The 16,158-nt window shown below is 42.4% G+C and overlaps 1 protein-coding gene and 1 long non-coding RNA gene across 11 annotated transcripts in view; one reads left to right on the top strand and one right to left on the bottom strand.

Moving 5' to 3' along the window:
* The window catches only part of LOC311427506, a 28,936-nt gene extending 13,068 nt beyond the window's left edge, over window positions 1-15,868 (bottom strand). The window contains exons 1-4 of one of the 2 annotated variants that reach the window (XR_014687389.1): window positions 15,725-15,868; window positions 13,558-13,727; window positions 11,902-11,970; window positions 2,543-2,628 (exon numbers count right to left, since the gene is read on the bottom strand). This is a non-coding gene — a long non-coding RNA (uncharacterized lncRNA). Of the gene's footprint in view, window positions 1-2,542; window positions 2,629-11,461; window positions 11,971-13,557; window positions 13,728-15,724 lie in introns of those variants that run through there. The other variant, XR_014687390.1, reaches the window with a different exon arrangement.
* Window positions 15,053-16,158, top strand: part of PIP5K1B (phosphatidylinositol-4-phosphate 5-kinase type 1 beta) — a 119,186-nt gene continuing 118,080 nt past the window's right edge. For 2 of the 9 annotated variants that reach the window (XM_084504926.1, XM_084504932.1), the window contains exons 1-2: window positions 15,168-15,201; window positions 15,812-15,903. The gene's annotated coding sequence lies outside the window, so the exon portion shown is untranslated. Of the gene's footprint in view, window positions 15,202-15,356; window positions 15,715-15,811; window positions 15,950-16,158 lie in introns of those variants that run through there. The other 7 variants (XM_084504923.1, XM_084504929.1, XM_084504928.1 and 4 more) reach the window with 6 other exon arrangements.

Here is a 16,158-nt window from a genome sequence, read left to right as displayed (position 1 = left end):
ACATTCCAAAAAAATGCCTAAAGGATTTGCTTTTTGAAAGATTTTCCATATGTGAGTGAGCTTTTAAGTTGTCCTATGACAAGATTTCCTTCTGTCTATTTCATATAACACTCTAGCAGACAGGTGAGAGAGCATACGACAGGGAACTGGGCTTCCTGCAGAACAACAGGTTGGCCTGAGCTCACTTATTTTGGTACTTTGAAGTGTCAAAAGATTTAACTGTCTGCTTTGAGTCAGACACTTAATGAAGGTAGGATGTGCTCCATCTTTCTTCCCAAGTGATTATTAAGGCAATTTGTGCAGTTGAGGACCTGGCAAAAAGCTTGTTGGGAAGGAGACTGCTAAGGATATTCACTCAGAGCCTTTTTTTTTCTTTTTTTTTTGGCAGCTTTGGTAGTATAGTTGTGTACATTGAAAAAATGCTCATTGGTTCTTTAGTATTTTCTTTAAAAACAGACAATGCATTTAGCCTGAAAAGAAACCAACATTCTGCAAGAACAGTGGCTGCATCTAGTAAGTTCTTGGCATGTTTTCTGCTTGCTGTGTGTGGACTGTCATTTCTGCACTCTGTGAAGGTAATATAGGGATGATGTTGTTTCTGTACTTCCTAACTATATTCATACTTCTGTATACTCTGGGTGCTCAGATGAAAGTTGTGTCTTGAAAACTGTGCTACTGGTGACAAATTATTTAGAAAAAGCAGTTGCAAGCATTATTCTCCTTCATATGTGCAGCCTAGGGCTTCATAACTACAATTTAATCAATGTGAAAATTTCCCCAAACTAAAGACTATAGCATTGTCTGCATACTTTCTCAGCGCTTTCTCAGTGCTATGTGTGTACTGATATAGTTTTCTGTATGTGCTCTTTTCTTAACCTAATTGTAAAAAAAGTCTTTCCTTCCAACATGCACACATCATGTGAAATTCCCTTGACCTCATTCCTCTTAATTCCAATGATCAGAAATCTTGGGAATTAATGAGGTCATAGGGTTAGTAATGGGACAGAATTTCTTTCTAGGTCAGTAGTTCAAATTCATTCATAAATAAATGACAGCTTTTGGCTACTGCATGAATGGGTGCTAGCCACCCTGATTCTGGTTCTTGTTGTAGAGATGCTGTATGACAGACTCCTCGTCCTTTGCCCAGTCTAAAAGTTTGATTCATTTAACATAGTCCTTAAATCCTCAGTGGTCATGCCGCTAAGATAGAACAATACTGGTACATGATGCTCTGACTATCAGAGCATAAATAGATCATTTTTTCCTGAATAGATAAAAAGTTCTACCTATGACTGTTTGCATAAAGCCAGCAGGTACTTTCAGTTCTAAAAAACAAATAGTAACAACTCTGGCCTACCATATTTCTGAAATTTTATCAAATGGAAACTTACTGAGTACTTAGATTGCAATCTTGTAAATTCAGCCCTCAAAGACTTGTTTGATGACTAATGTCTCTCACAAAAGATGTCTGGGGAATGGAAGAAAATACATGTACAGACTGTAGTAATCAGTGCCCTTATTTCTGTATTCAAGACATACAACTGTGACAAATTCTGTAATAAGGCTATATAAGGTTTTGCATTTGAGCCTCTGGTTTGTCTTAAAGATACATAAAACCACATGCAGGGTGCTCAGCTACCAACCAGGAAAAAAAAAAAAAAGAAATTGATCATAGCTTATATTTGCTTCATTTATGTTATTATTTTAGTAGCTTCAGAGAACTTTTTTGGGTTTTGTTTTGTTTATTCATTTGTTTTGACCCTCTGAATATAATTTAGGATTTTTGCTATCAATTCCAACAGCATCTTGACCCAAACCTTAAGGTCCTGAATGGGCTCTCTCCCAGGAGAATAAGAAATTTTCCAATTTCTCAAATCTGACTTTTTTTTTTTAATATGTTATTTCTGGTTTTGAGCATATGCTGCAGCACATAACATTGTTCCAGCCCTTAGACATTTGCCAAAAAAAAATGGAAAACACGGGTTTTGTTGAGCCAGGGTCTAAAAGAATTTGTCAGTGTGCCAAATATGAACTGTCACCAAAAAGGTTCCATCCACCAAATTGCTGACTCAAAATATGTTAGATTACACTGTGGGTACACTAAAATAATGTTTTTATTTAACATGGTGATGCAATTCAAATACAGTTAACAAGGGTAGTTTACAAATGATAACAGGAATTTCACAATCACTGTGAAAGTGAAATAACTTCTAACAAGGTCAAAACAACGATCTAAAGCACTTAAGCCATTGCTTACTTCAGCAATTGCTTTTGAAACGCAAGTGCTCATTAATAAAACTTTATGACAGTACTCTGACTCTGGGTATTGTTTTTCAGTTAATGGTAACGTTTATTTATGGTAAGGTTTTATTGAATTATTTTGCTAAAGGACTACCATAAAAATATTTAAGGAATGATTGTGTTTAATCAAATAAATTTCTTAAACATGTTTCTTGGAGGATACTAACAGGTTAAATATTTACTACCTAGGTTCATATTAGCAAGAATTACAGGTACTTTGTGATAATTTTCTATAACTTACCTTTAACGTTTTCATTTGTCATGGGAATGAATATCATCCTAATGACAGCAGACATGAAGTCATCAGGGCAACGAGGTCAGTGTTATCTTGAGAAATGTAAATTTAAATTATAATTTGGAATAATCTGAAAATATTAAAAAACAAAACAAAACAAAACTTTGGGTTTTGAAGTACACTGTAGTAAGTTTGTAGACCACAGTCAAGACTAAATTCCTGTTGTTTTTGTCACTAAAGAGCTGAGAGTAAAACACCTCGTCCCTTCCCTGATATACCCGACTTAGTACTAAATGGTTAGTAACTTAAGAGTAATTTATAAATGTGGAATTTAAATACATAGTAACACTGAAATAAAAGCATTAAATGAACTTCTAACTTTGTTAGGGAAAAAAAAAAAATAATTAAAAAAAAAAAAAAAAAGAGACAGAGAAACAAAAGCTCCAACACAAAAAGCAATACTGAAGAACCTAACATAATGTTAAGCACATCCCCAAAGGTTAAATGATGAGTTTGTATTCACTGATCCATTTGAATAAACACAGAACAAAAGGGTGATTGTACAGCGAAAACAAAAAAATTTAGTGAGATCTTGGTATATACATACTACAACAGATTTAGCAATCCTATATATGGAAAGCTGCATGCTGTTCAGCTTCAGATCATGACCCTTCAAGTAACAATTCATGGCAGGGGCTCTTTGCCTTTGGGAAGAACAGGCATGCTACACTTCTGCCACTTGAGTTTGCAGCTGTCTGTGCAAGGAATTCCTCTGTTTGCATGAATTCTTGCTTTCACATGGTGCCTGGCATTGAGCAATGGGGAATTTTAGGACATGTGCTATATGTCTTATGTTAGGTGGAAGTTGGTGAGCTCTACTTAATAGTAAGAGTAATTAGTATGTTGACTTCTGGTTGTTAGTTTAAGTGAGAAAGTGAAATATTGACAGGAAGTGTTTCTAAGTGCAACATTTAAAGAAGGGAGTCACTATGAACAAATCCCTGGCTAGCTCCCATTTTACTGTTGATTCTAGCTCCACCCAGAAAGCCAACACGGTTTATGAAGTTTTAGTAAAATAAGTATACTTGCACACCTTTAACTAGAGAAGAGAACTCTCTCTAGAGAACTCTGAAGAGGAATAGGCAAAAGCTGAGGGAAACCACAATACCCAGCTTTGAGAGACTGTATTTCCTCAAACTAAAACTAAACCTGAAATATTTACTGTTAAAAATTCCCTGCAAGGACAACATGAGGAGAAAAAAGGAATCAATTGAAAAAGAAAATAATGAAAAATAATAATGAAAAAAAAAAAAAAACATTAAGAAGAGGAAGACAAAAAAAAAGAATGAAAATGGAATTCACTGCAAAAACTTAAATACTAATGAATAATACAATAATAAAATAATAATAATAAAACACAATTATATATGTTTAACACGGTTTTATGTACACCTCTTTAAGTATTTCTAATAAAAATTAAGTGTCAAGGGCTGTGTATGTGTGATTAGGATTGTGGTTTTGCTTCAAGACTTCCATTTGCAGCAACCACAAAGATTAATCTGTTTTCTGTTTCATAAAAGCAGTTTCATTTAAAAGAGAAACTTCAAGAGTCTGTAGGCATAAGTGGTGAGAAGTTCAACATTATTTCACTGAACACAGGTAGTATATTCACTGTGGTTTATCCAAGCAAATGGTTGGAGAGTGTACCCCTCTGATGAATGAGAAGGGCGAACTGGTAATGACAGACATAGAGAAGGCTGAGGTACTCAAAAACTTCTTTGCCTCAGTCTTCACTGACAGTAAGGCTTCCCCAGTCTTTCATTTCCCTCAGCTCATAGATGGAGGCTGGGGGAGCAAAGGCCCTTATGCTGTAAGCAAAGAGACAGTTCGAGACCACCTTATGAAACTAAACAAGCACAAGTCTATGGGGCCTGCATCCCAGGGTCCTGAAGGAATTGGCGGATGTAGTTGCCAAGCCTCTCTCCATCATATTTGAAAAGTCATAGCAGTCAAACTAAGTCCTGGTGACTGGAAAAAGGGAAACATCACTCCCATTTTTTAAAAGGGTAGAAAGGAGGACCCAGGGGACTACAGACCAGTGAGCCTCACCTCTGTGCTTGGCAAGATCATGGAACAGATCTCTTGGAAGAAATGTTGAGGCACATGGAAGACAAAGAGATGATCCAAGACAGCCAGCATAGCTTCACAAAGCTAAAACATGCCTGACCAATCTGGTGGCTTTCTACAGTGGAGTGACTGCATCAGTTGACAAAGGAAGACCAACTGATGACATCTACCTGGATTTCTGCAAGGCCTTTGACACAATCCCACATGACAACCTGGTCTCCAGACTGGCAGTTGGCTTGCAGACCACACCCTGCCAGTGGTAGTCGTTGGCTCTATGTCCAAGTGGAGGCTGGTGATGAGTGGTGTCTCTCAGGGGTCTGTTCTGGTACCAGTACTGTTTAATATCTTTATCAATGACACACATAGTGGGATTGAGTGCACCCTCAGCAAGTTTGCAGATGACACCAAACTGAGTGGTGTGGTTGATACCAAAGAAGGATGAAATGCCATTCAAAGGGCCCTGGACAAGCTTGAGAACTGTGCCCTAGTGAGGTTCAACGAGTCCAAGTGCCTGACTGCATGAAGTTTAACAAGGCCAAGTGCCGGGTCCTGCACCTGGGGCGCAACAACCCCAAGCAGAGCTACAGGCTGGGAGAGGAATGGTTGGAGAGCTGCCAGGCAGAGAAGGACCTGGGAGTGATGGTGGATAGTCGGCTGAATATGAGCCAGCAGTGTGCTCAGGTGGCCAAGAAGGCCAACGGCATCCTGGCTTGTATCAGGAACAGCGTGACCAGCAGGGCTAGGGAGGTGATCGTCCCCCTGTACTCAGCTCTGGTGAGGCCGCACCTCGAGTACTGTGTTCAGTTTTGGGCCCCTCGCTACAAGAAGGACATCGAGGTGCTTGAGCGGGTGCAGAGAAGGGTGACAAAGCTGGTGAGGGGCCTGGAGAACAAGTCCTACGAGGAGCGGCTGAGGGAGCTGGGCTTGTTCAGCCTGGAGAAAAGGAGGCTCAGGGGTGACCTTATCGCTCTCTACAGGTACCTCAAAGGAGGCTGTAGCGAGGTGGGGGTTGGTCTGTTCTCCCACATGCCTGGTGACAGGACAAGGGGGAATGGGCTTAAGTTGCAGCAGGGGTGTTTTAGGTTGGATATTAGGAAGAACTTCTTTACCAAAAGGGTTGTTAGGCATTGGAACAGGCTGCCCAGGGAAGTGGTGGAGTCACCATCCCTGGAAGTCTTTAAAAGACGTTTAGATGTAGAGCTTAGGGATATGGTTTAGTGGGGACTGCTAGCGTTAGGTCAGAGGTTGGACTCGATGATCTTGAGGTCTCTTCCAACCTAGAAATTCTGTGATTTTGTGAAGTGAAAGGTGCTGTACTTGGGTCGGGGCAATCCCAGACATGAGCACAGACTGGGAGAAAAGCTCACTGAGAGCACCCCTGCGGAGAACAACTTGGGGGTTCTGGCAGACAAAAAGCTCAACATGAACCAGCAGTGCGTGCTTGCAGCCCAGAAGGCCAGCTGCATCCTGGACTGCATCAAAAGAGGAGTGGCCAGCTGGTGGAGGGAGGGTGTTGTGCCCCTCTTCTCTGCCTTTGTGAGGTCTCACTTGGAGTATTGTGTCTAGGACTGGAGCCCCCAGCACAAGAAGGGTGTTGATCTGTTTGAGCAGCTCCAGTGTTGTTCAACTTGTTCATCAGTGATGTGGATGATGTAACAGAGTGCACCCTCAGCAAGTTTGCTGATGACACAAAGCTGGCAGGAGTGGCTGATACCCCACAGGGCTGTGCTGCCATTCAGAGGGAGCTAGACAGGCTGGAGGGCTGGGCTGAGGTGAACCTCATGAAGTTCAACAAGGGCAAGTGCAGAGTCCCGCACCTAAGGAGGAATAACCACAAGCACCAGAAGATGCTGGGGGGTGACCTGCATGAGGGCAGCTCTGCAGAGAGGGACCTGGTGGACAGCAGGCTGACTATGAGACAGCAATGTGTCCTTGTGGCCAAGAAGGCCAACAGTATTCTGGGGTGCGTTCGGAAGAGTGTTGCCAGCAGGTCAAGGGAGGTGATCCTCCCCCTCTACTCAGTCCTGGTGAGGCCACACCTGGAGTACTGTGTCCAGTTCTGTGATTCTGTGATTCAGTTCTGGGCTCCCCAGTAAAAGAACGACATGAAGCTCCTGGAGCGAGTTCAGAGGAGGGCTACTAAAATGATTAGAGGACTGGAGCACATGTCATATGAGGACAGGCTGAAAGAACTGGGCCTGTTTAGACTGAAAAAGAGAACACTGAGGGGAGACCTCATCAATGTATCTAAATATCAGAGGGGAAGGTGTTGAAAGGATGGAGCTGGTCTCTTTTCAGATGTGCCCAGTGACAGGACAAGAGGCAACGGGCACAAACTGAAGCACAGGATGTTCTGGCTGAATATGAGGGGGCACTTCTTTATAGTGAGGGTGGCAGAGCACTGGAATAGGTTGCCCAGAGAAGCTGTGGAATCTTCATCACTGGAGATATTCAAAACCCACCTGGATGCCATCCTGTGCAATGTGCTCTAGGTGAACCTGCTTGGAAGGGGGGTTGGACTAAATGATCTTTAGAGGTCCCTTCCAAACTCAGCCATTGTGTGATTCTGTGATTCAGAGGAGGGCCACAAAGATCAAGGGGCTGGAGCACCTCTCCTACAAAGAAATGCTGAGAGAGCTGGGGTTGTTCAGCCTACAGAAGAGAAGGCTCCAGGGTGACCTAGTCATGACCTTTCAGTACTTAAATGGGACTTATAAAAAGATGGAGAGTGACTTTTTGCTCAATCAGATAATGACAGGATAAGCAGGAATAGATTTAAACTAAAAGAGGGGAGATTTAGATTAGAAATTAGAAGCAAATTCTTCACTCAGAGAGTGATAAGGCACTGGAACAGGTTGCCCAGAGAGGTTGTGGATACCCCATCCCTGGAAGTGTTCAAGACTAGGTTAGATGAGGCCCTGAGTAATATGATATAGAATCACAGAATCACACAGTAGGTGGCTTCCCTGCCTATGGCAGAGGGGTTGGAATGGTTGATCTTTGAGGTCCCTTCCAACCCAAGCCATTCTATGATGCTATGATTCTGTGATAAACCAGGCTCTGTGCTGAGATAATGTCTGCAATTTAAGTGTACTTCTCTCCTTTTCTGTCCACTTTTGACTTCAGTCCAAATAGAAAAGGCTATCTTTAAAATCATTCACAGACATAAATTCTAGCAAGTCTAGGCTTTTGCAACATAATCCTCTCTAGCCCAGTAGCAAAGTCTTGGCAGATCTTGATCATGCAAGATTACTATTATTAATAAGTCTCAAGTATTTGATCATAATGACAACTGTATTCCTCAGGGGCAGCTATAAACACTGTTTGAAACATTCCTGCAAGCCCATGCAGGGGGATTCATCTTCTTTCCATGAGAAGCCCATACCAAGTTTGTGGGGCTGTATAAACAGACCAGAAGTCAACCATATGGAACAGCTTTGCTCATCATACATTAGAATGAAGCAGAAAATGGTCTTTTCATTGTTACCAGCCACTTTGTTAGGAAAGAATTTCTGGGGTAAAAAAACCTTGCCCTGCGCTAGCATGAGTACCTCAGCTATAAGGGGGTTGAGGCTGTAGGTTAATTAACAGGAAATAATGAATGGAAAGGTAAAAAACTTAATGCACCCCCCTCCCCCCCCAAAAAAAATAAATTACTTACTATAACCAATTCAATTGCAAGTAAGAGCTTATTTTAATTTTGTGTAGGTTAAGAAAGCTAGGCACCTTATGCATACATATAGGTTAAAGAAACAGATTTTCTGTTCTGTTTCAAGTTTATTTTAAATGACTGTCTCTTATTGCCCTGGTTTCTATTTACTCCTAATCAAGTAACACACATAAAATGCACAGCTTTTCTTTTATAATGCATAAAGAAAAACCCAAATGAAAATTGGAAAACACATGCACTAACAAGAATATGAGCCCATTGCTTTTTCTCTTCCAACTCTGCAATAGATGTAAGAGATGCTGGTTCCTTAAGACCCAGGTGTTTTTAAGTCAAAGGCATCAGCTCTTACAGACATGCACACCTATTCCCTATAAAGCTTTCCTGTTTCTTCAGGAAAGAGGAAACCCATTCTTCAAAGTCATCTACTTGTAAAAACCAGGGAAACCAGGTTGGAAACTTTCTCCACATCTCCATGCAATCTTAAAACAACTACTTGGTTTTGGTGTCAACGTTGGACCTAAATCATACCTGAATACTGATATGCAGTGATAGATAGAAGAGAAGCTCAGCACAGATGTTGAGGCAGAAATGATGCCATTATCTATAGTAAAAGTAGTGGATTAAAGATACATTTTTATCTCAGCATAATCCTATATAGTGTTCTCAGGAGATATCCTATCCAGAAGTATGTGAAATGTTAGCAGGTATGTCATACATGCAACTCAGGAGCTCAGTAACACAGATGAATAATCAACAGCTCATTGATGACCTCTACTCAGAGACATCGTTTCTTCAGCACAGTGTCTCGTTACCTTTCACCATGTTCTTGTTCAGACATCAAGATCCGAATGCAGAGAGCTATCTGAGGGACACAGCCCTTGTAAAAACCTTTGAAGGATCATGACAGATGTGTTTCTTTGCAATTTAAAGTATTCCAGGTACCCTGTTTCACTGAGTGGAGTCACAAGAAGATTCAGACATTCTGGCAGAAACTCTCCTGAATATGTTGAATTTTAAGGGTGGATGAGAAGAAGGAACACTGAACAAGCTTGTTTTGTGTGTTCCTGCTTTTGTTTGTTCTCTGTTATGCTCATTATTTTGTTCTTGTGTGTGTGTTTGTGTCTCTCTGTCTGTGTGTGACTGGAGACAATTACTAATACTTTTTTTAGCATTTTCCACTAATAGAAAATTCACAGTATTGCTTGCTTACTCATGTCAGGTTTAGAAGAAGCTTGTTAAGTATACAGAACATTTGCTTGATTGCTCACACATAGACTAATGCAGCACTTTGTGCGGTGTTACAAAATCACAGTCTGCCTGATTATCACCATTTGGAGACAGTGCTGGAAGACATTGCTCTTGGAACCCTAGCTGTGTAACTATGTTAGTATGGCCCTTTGTCTGGGCTAATAAAGTTGCTAATGTGACTCTATCATATCTGGTGCCAGAGTTTGCTTTCGGATATTTGCATAGCACCATACTGTGTCATATAGGTCATAGGAGCTAGCCTTAGCAGAAGAAAAGTATTTACCAGCATTTGCTTTTCCATATGATTGTATTATAGAATAATAGAAAGTGAAGTATGTTGGAGCTCTGTTTCTGTGCAATTATAAATTATAAAAGAATGTGAATGGAAAATATGCATAGGCTAGATTTCTACCTCCATCCAGTATAGAAGGCGTCTCAGAATTCAGAGCTCCTATTTAGTTCTAAGCCATGTTTTCTTGACCTGCTCCTAGCTACTCATAATCCGCACTTTCAAAGTATTTCTGAAGTGTATTCACATAAAACTTGAATGCAACTGTTTGCACATGCAAATCCAGATGCAGTTTCTTGTTTTGAAACATTAAGATATCACCATGATGTGAGTAAGGCACTTCTGAAAATACTTAGAAACTGAATTTTCTCCTCTGCACTGATATACTTGAGCACAGCTCTACACCCATGTCCATAGCACCTCAAGATCAAGAGTTTATCAGCGAAATAGCACCTGAAACATAGAAAATGCATTGCACCTCATGGCTGAAGTCCTTGACACCAATTCTGAATATATTTTTCTCTAAAGTTGAGATACTCTTTAAAGCAAAAAGCATAAAACTGCACTGAAAAAAAAATGTAAGAACAAATAGTTCATTATCACAGAGAGTAGAATCCTAAATATGAGAGAAGGCATCTCTCAATGTGGAAGATGGCACATGGGCATTAGCTTTCCCTGACAGACGATCTTTTTCAAACAGTCAAAATAAACAGAGATTTATACTCTGCCATCAGAGACACCTGAGGCATGCACTCACACAAGAGTATACTTAGATTCTGTATCTCAAAGAGAAGATATAGGTCTATAAAGGAGAAAGCCACAGAGAGCAGTAGGAGACAGCATGGTGCATGGTACAGGCTGGTACCCGCATTATTTGTTCTGTGTAACTACTGCTTTGTTAGAATATAAAGGTGCAAACTTATAACAGTTTGTGTTCAAATTAATTTTTCATTTGTCAGGTTGCTTCACACTTGAAGTAGGATTTTTATAACCCAATAACATAGACTATTGTAAATTAATGAATGTGTCATTACTGAACACATAAAATCTTTATTTATGCAATCTCAGTTTGAATCTGCAGGATCTTTAAAAGGTTGAATTCAAATAATCCCTTCACCTAAAATCACATATATTCATTAATTTCAGTGTTATTTTAAAAAGCATGAAACCAGAACACTAGTGAATAAAAAAGTTTAGACATTTACTCTAGTATTTTATTAATTTATTCCCCTTCACTGAAGATTATATTCAGTTTGCATCTATATTCCCTGAACAGTAAAATCCACATGAAAAGAAAATACTGTTTTGGATTTTCTCCATGACTCTTCTTCCTAGGGATTCAACCACTTGAGACACGTTTTCCGAACTTGGGAAACAGAATCAATGTCACCTGGTTTTTGACAGCTAGGAGAGCTCTGTTTTCAAGTGCACATGTGGCAAAACGACATTTAATCAACGAATGCCAGGACTTTGAATGTTTTCTGTTTGGCAGTGCTTGCATTTTGAATCACACAGATGCTTCTTCCCCTTTCACTTTTTAAAAAGTTCTTACAACTCTTTTCTCTTATACACGTTTTCCCCTATGGACTTGGCCTAGAGTATATGGTTGTCTCCAAAAAGTAGTAAAACAATGGCCAACACTCAGCCTGGAAGTCCTGTCTACGTGTTGTCAACACCTCATACACATAGTCTGCAGCCTCATAGAAAGACCAAAGAAACCCAGCTTGTAGCAGAATGGCTCACTAACAAGGACAAAGGTAAGGATATGCAGATGGCTAAGAGGAGAGAGTCTTAGATGAAAAATCCCCCGAAAAATGAATTTATTTGAAAGCTTGTCTGGATTACAGAAAGTGATTCAAGCAGGAGTTAGTTTCCTATAGCATTAGGTCCATAAAAGTGTGCTTGTTCTACTCAGAATAATAGTTTCAATGGTACAAATATCAATGGTTTCTTCTAAGGAAGGCATAAAGATGACTGATTTGTCAACCTGTAGACAGATGCTGTCTGAGTTGCAGTGGCTCATATAAATACCTGTATGAGGAACTCTCATTTCTAGAGCACAGTTGACTGCTTAGTTCTGCTCAGTTACCTCAGTTGTTCCTGTAGCATCAAAATAATTAGGAAAACAAGCAATTAGTTCTTAGCTACCAAAGACTTCTGCTCTTCTGAAGGCAATTCATGAGCAAACTAGGTAATTCTTACTGCACAAGGTCTGCTTTTGTAAAAGTATTAATGGGCCTCTGATAAGGCCTTCTCTCCAGCTGTCTCCAGTGTACAAAAATTCAGGCTTAAAGCTGACAAGCTGGTATGCCAGAGCTCACATCTCCTTGGTAGTGTATAAGTATGTAAGAAGTTATTGATATCTGCAGTTACCAGACAGAATGGAGGAAACACCCTTGAATGCTTAGACAAATAAAAAAGACTGATAAATTTTAATTTCCTGGAAAGTGCATCCTTAATGAACATGCTTAGTGTTATATTAATATATAGTCCTTGCAATTATTTTCATAAACTGATCAGATCAGTATAATTGGAAAATAGTGTTGTTTTCTTTAAATATAACCTTTGCAGAATCTTCAAAGATATAGCAGGAGAGAAACATGGTAGAGGGAAGAAAATTGCTTATTTTAATAGAGAAGAAATAGATGTCTTTGTAGTTCTATACATTTATAGGAGAAGGAAAACAAACAAACAAACAAACCTTTTCCAAATTAACATATCATGGAATTGTCAGTCTTGAAGCACTTTGCGTTTTAACCCCCATATAGATCACAATCTGAATGAAAGCTTTTGATGCAAAACAATTTGTTACCCATTGCTTCTCAGAAGGGCCCAAGCTGCCCATTACTAAATTCTCATATTTCAAGGCATCCTTTCTTAGCTTCTTTTTTCTGAATGTTGAGAGGAAAATCTTTCTCTCTGTGACTTTTCTTCACGAATTAGTCTATGGTTACTGGGTATGGAATGCCAAAAGGAACTTATAAATGAAGTTACTAACATGGGCCTAAAACCATATCTGTGCATGGTGCTTGTCTGAAGGAGTCTGAGCCATCTGTGTGAGTTTATGCTAGATCATCACTCTGCACAATACTTTTGATCTAGAACTATGAATATTAAAAGTGACTAGTGTGTTGTCAATACACATCTTCAGTCATCCGTTTACAAAACAAAATAATGGTATTTCTCTTATCTCAGGTATTTTGCAGAAGAAATAAATAAACTGTGACATGCTTTAATATTTCAAAGCCATAAGTCCTCTACAAAAATATCACCATCAATACCATCCAAATGTGATTGTATGATTAAGAAAAATGTTCTGGGCTACCATGTATGGTTGCAGATTTTCTGCAGCTACCTAGCTAGCTTACATAAGGTAAGCAGCATAATGTTGCATATACTGTAAGCACAGAACTTGGTGCAGGGCAATATGCTGAAATTAGAACTGCAGACCACTGGATCATAAGGAGCTCTTTACTACCATAGCTGGTGGCAACCCGTAACAAGGCTGATTTTTGTATACCTGTGCAGAATTCTACACTCAGACCCCAGGGCACTTAGCCACCACCCTGGCAGTGTGAGAAGAACACGGTCGTTGCCATTCATAACTTGTCATTTACTGATGGTTTTTGTACATAATATAACACTGTGACTGGGTACACACACAGATGGAGAAAAACATTCACATACCTCTTTGGTTCAGCCCCAAGCAGTAAGAAGGAAGAAAGTCCCTCCTACATTAAGATGTCTTCTTGCATGAAGAGGAGTTAGGACTTCTGTCTGCTTTTTTTTTTTGGGCTTGGGTCTTCTTGTTTCCTGTTCTCCATATATAACCAGTGTTGCTGCTGAATGCAGTCCACCTTAAAGACCAGATGGAAATTTTGAGAGGCCCTGACAGTATTAGATTATTCACCCTTAGTCTTCCAAACACTCATATCACCACAAGCTAGTCAAGTGCTGCAGATTTTGCATACATTAAGAAAGTGTCATTCACTCTGAAAGCTCAGAGCTGAGCCAGATGGCACATCTGACTGCGGTGTCTATGAGCCACTGTGCTACTTGTGTGAAAAGTAGAAAATGAAGCATCAGGGAATGAGACTACCAGAAACCTCTCTTGCTGCTCTTACTTAGAGAAGCCGTTGTCATCTAATTGGTGTGAATATTGGATGTTGGTTTGAGTAAACATACAAGGTAATTGCTCTGTTATCATTCGTTATAAATACCATAGCAGATAAAAACCAGAGTGAAGTAAGAATCATGAGCAAAATGGAAGTAGCACCTTGAAATGCTGTGATTTTTTTCTTCAATGTGCACACATACAATAGTTCCTTCTGCAGTTGGAATTCAATGCACATGAGTCAGCCTATCCGATATCAGTAATTACAGCTATAAATGCACAGCTATTACGCATTCAGCTTGTGTAGCTTGGGAGTAGTCTACTCTACCAGGAATTGAAAGGTCCTAAGCAGATGCTAAGGCTTTGTTGCCATCCTTGACCAGTAGGAAGGAAAGCCAGCCATCAGAAATGCTTCCCTGAAAGCAGCAGTGTTAAGGCCGTGGTCATCCCAATACTGTTGTTTGTGCGTTCATTCTCCCAGCCTTCTTTTCACATCCTTTCATCTACACTGATTAAACACGATCTACACATTTACAGCCTTCCTGACCATCCTCCTCACGTATGCAGCTGTCAGGCCTGCAAAATATAAATGTGGCAAGTACATGATGCCGTGGGGATCAACAACCTGGACTGGGGATCAACAACCCTGTAGGATGACTTTGTAGTAACTTTTCTGGTGCAGTCCCACTCGGGGTGCACAGGCTCCGTGGTGGCCTGCCCTAAAGCAGCGTTAGGTGCGAGGCAGAACTCCGGGACAGGCAAGCGGCCGGAGAACGATGTCAGGACCGCGAGCACTGCTGAACCCACCAGCTTTTCACCCCAGCCTGAGAGGCTTGGCCCCAGACGGCAGGCCGGCCCGCAGGAGCGTTGTGCCTGCACCCTGCAGCAGGACACCCCCTTCCCTCGGCCTCATCCCCGGCATGGAGGTGCCACGCAGCCCCGCCGGGCCGCTCACAGCCGCTGCCCCACACCTCGCCACGCCGCCCCGCGGCGCCTCCTGCAGCCGGGGCTCGAGGGGCGGCCGGGGAGGGCGCTCCGCCCGCCCTCGGGGCGCCGGGCGAGCAGCGGGCGGCCCGTCCATGCCGCCCCGGCCCCCGGCGGCGGAGCGGGCGGGAGGAGCCGGCCCGCGGGCGGGGCCGGGGCCTGTGCCGGTGCCCGTTGCCGGTGCCGTTGCCGGTGCCGTGCCCGCCGCCCGCCGCCGTGCACCGGAGCTGGAGGTGAGGGCGCTGCTGGGCGGCTCGGGGGGCTCGGGGGCGGCCGGGCTGGGGCTGGCTGCGGGAGGCGGGCGGGCGGGAGCCTTCCCTTTCCCTTGCCTTCCTTTCCCTTCCTCCCCTGCCGTCCCCTCCTCGCCCCGACCCCCGCGGCGCACTGGGGCGCCTGCTTCTTTCTTTCTTTCTTCCTTTCTTTTGCTCGTCCCTCTCCTTTCGTTTTCATTTGCTGGAACCGCTCAGCCCCGGCTGTGTCTCTGTGGCACTGCCGAGCCCGGCCGTGGTGCTGAAGCGGGCCCCGGCCCGCAGCGAGCGCCCCCCGTTCGCGGGGCGGGGGTCCTAGGGGGGTCGCAGCCGGCGGGGTCCCCGCGGGCTCGGTGCGGGTGCGGCGGGCGCTGCTCGGCCGGGGCCGTCCCCGTGCCTTCAGCCCTGCTGGCGGCCGCCGAGGGAGCCCTCGGCGTGTGCGGGTGGACCGAGACCTTCCCGAGATGCTGGCTTTCCTGGCGGCAGCTGCTGAAAACGGTAAACTCACCCCTTAGCACCGTGAGGTTGGCTTTGCTCTGGTGGCAGCGCTTCCAGTGCCCTGCCTAGGCGATCGTGTGTTTTTCCTCCTCTCCAGTGGTGCTGCTTTGAAACTGAGCTCCTGGTTGGTACATGCTGTTGCTTTAGGAGAACTGCGTGCAGTGCTGCGTTGACTCTCCCGGAGGAAATGTAAATATACTTGTTTCATGTTGCTCCTAAAAGGATACTGCTTGAGGTGAGGGAACAGTTCTTCTGGTTTGATAGAGAATTATGTATTTATGTAAATGTTTTGAGCCAGCATTTGGGTGATGTAAGGTAGAGGAGGGCTCGGATCTCAAGAGAAAATACAGAAACTCTTCCCAAGTTGAACCTTATCTAAGGAGCATTGGCAGTTTGGGAGTTAGCAAAAGTAAATGGTAGAAGCTATATTTTCTAAGTCTCAGT

The sequence above is a fragment of the Aythya ferina genome (assembly GCF_964211825.1).
Source record: "Aythya ferina genome assembly, chromosome: Z".
Taxonomy (NCBI): Eukaryota; Metazoa; Chordata; class Aves; order Anseriformes; family Anatidae; genus Aythya; species Aythya ferina.
The sequence above is the reverse complement of the archived record's forward strand: the minus strand, read 5'-3'. Positions and strand labels throughout refer to the sequence as shown.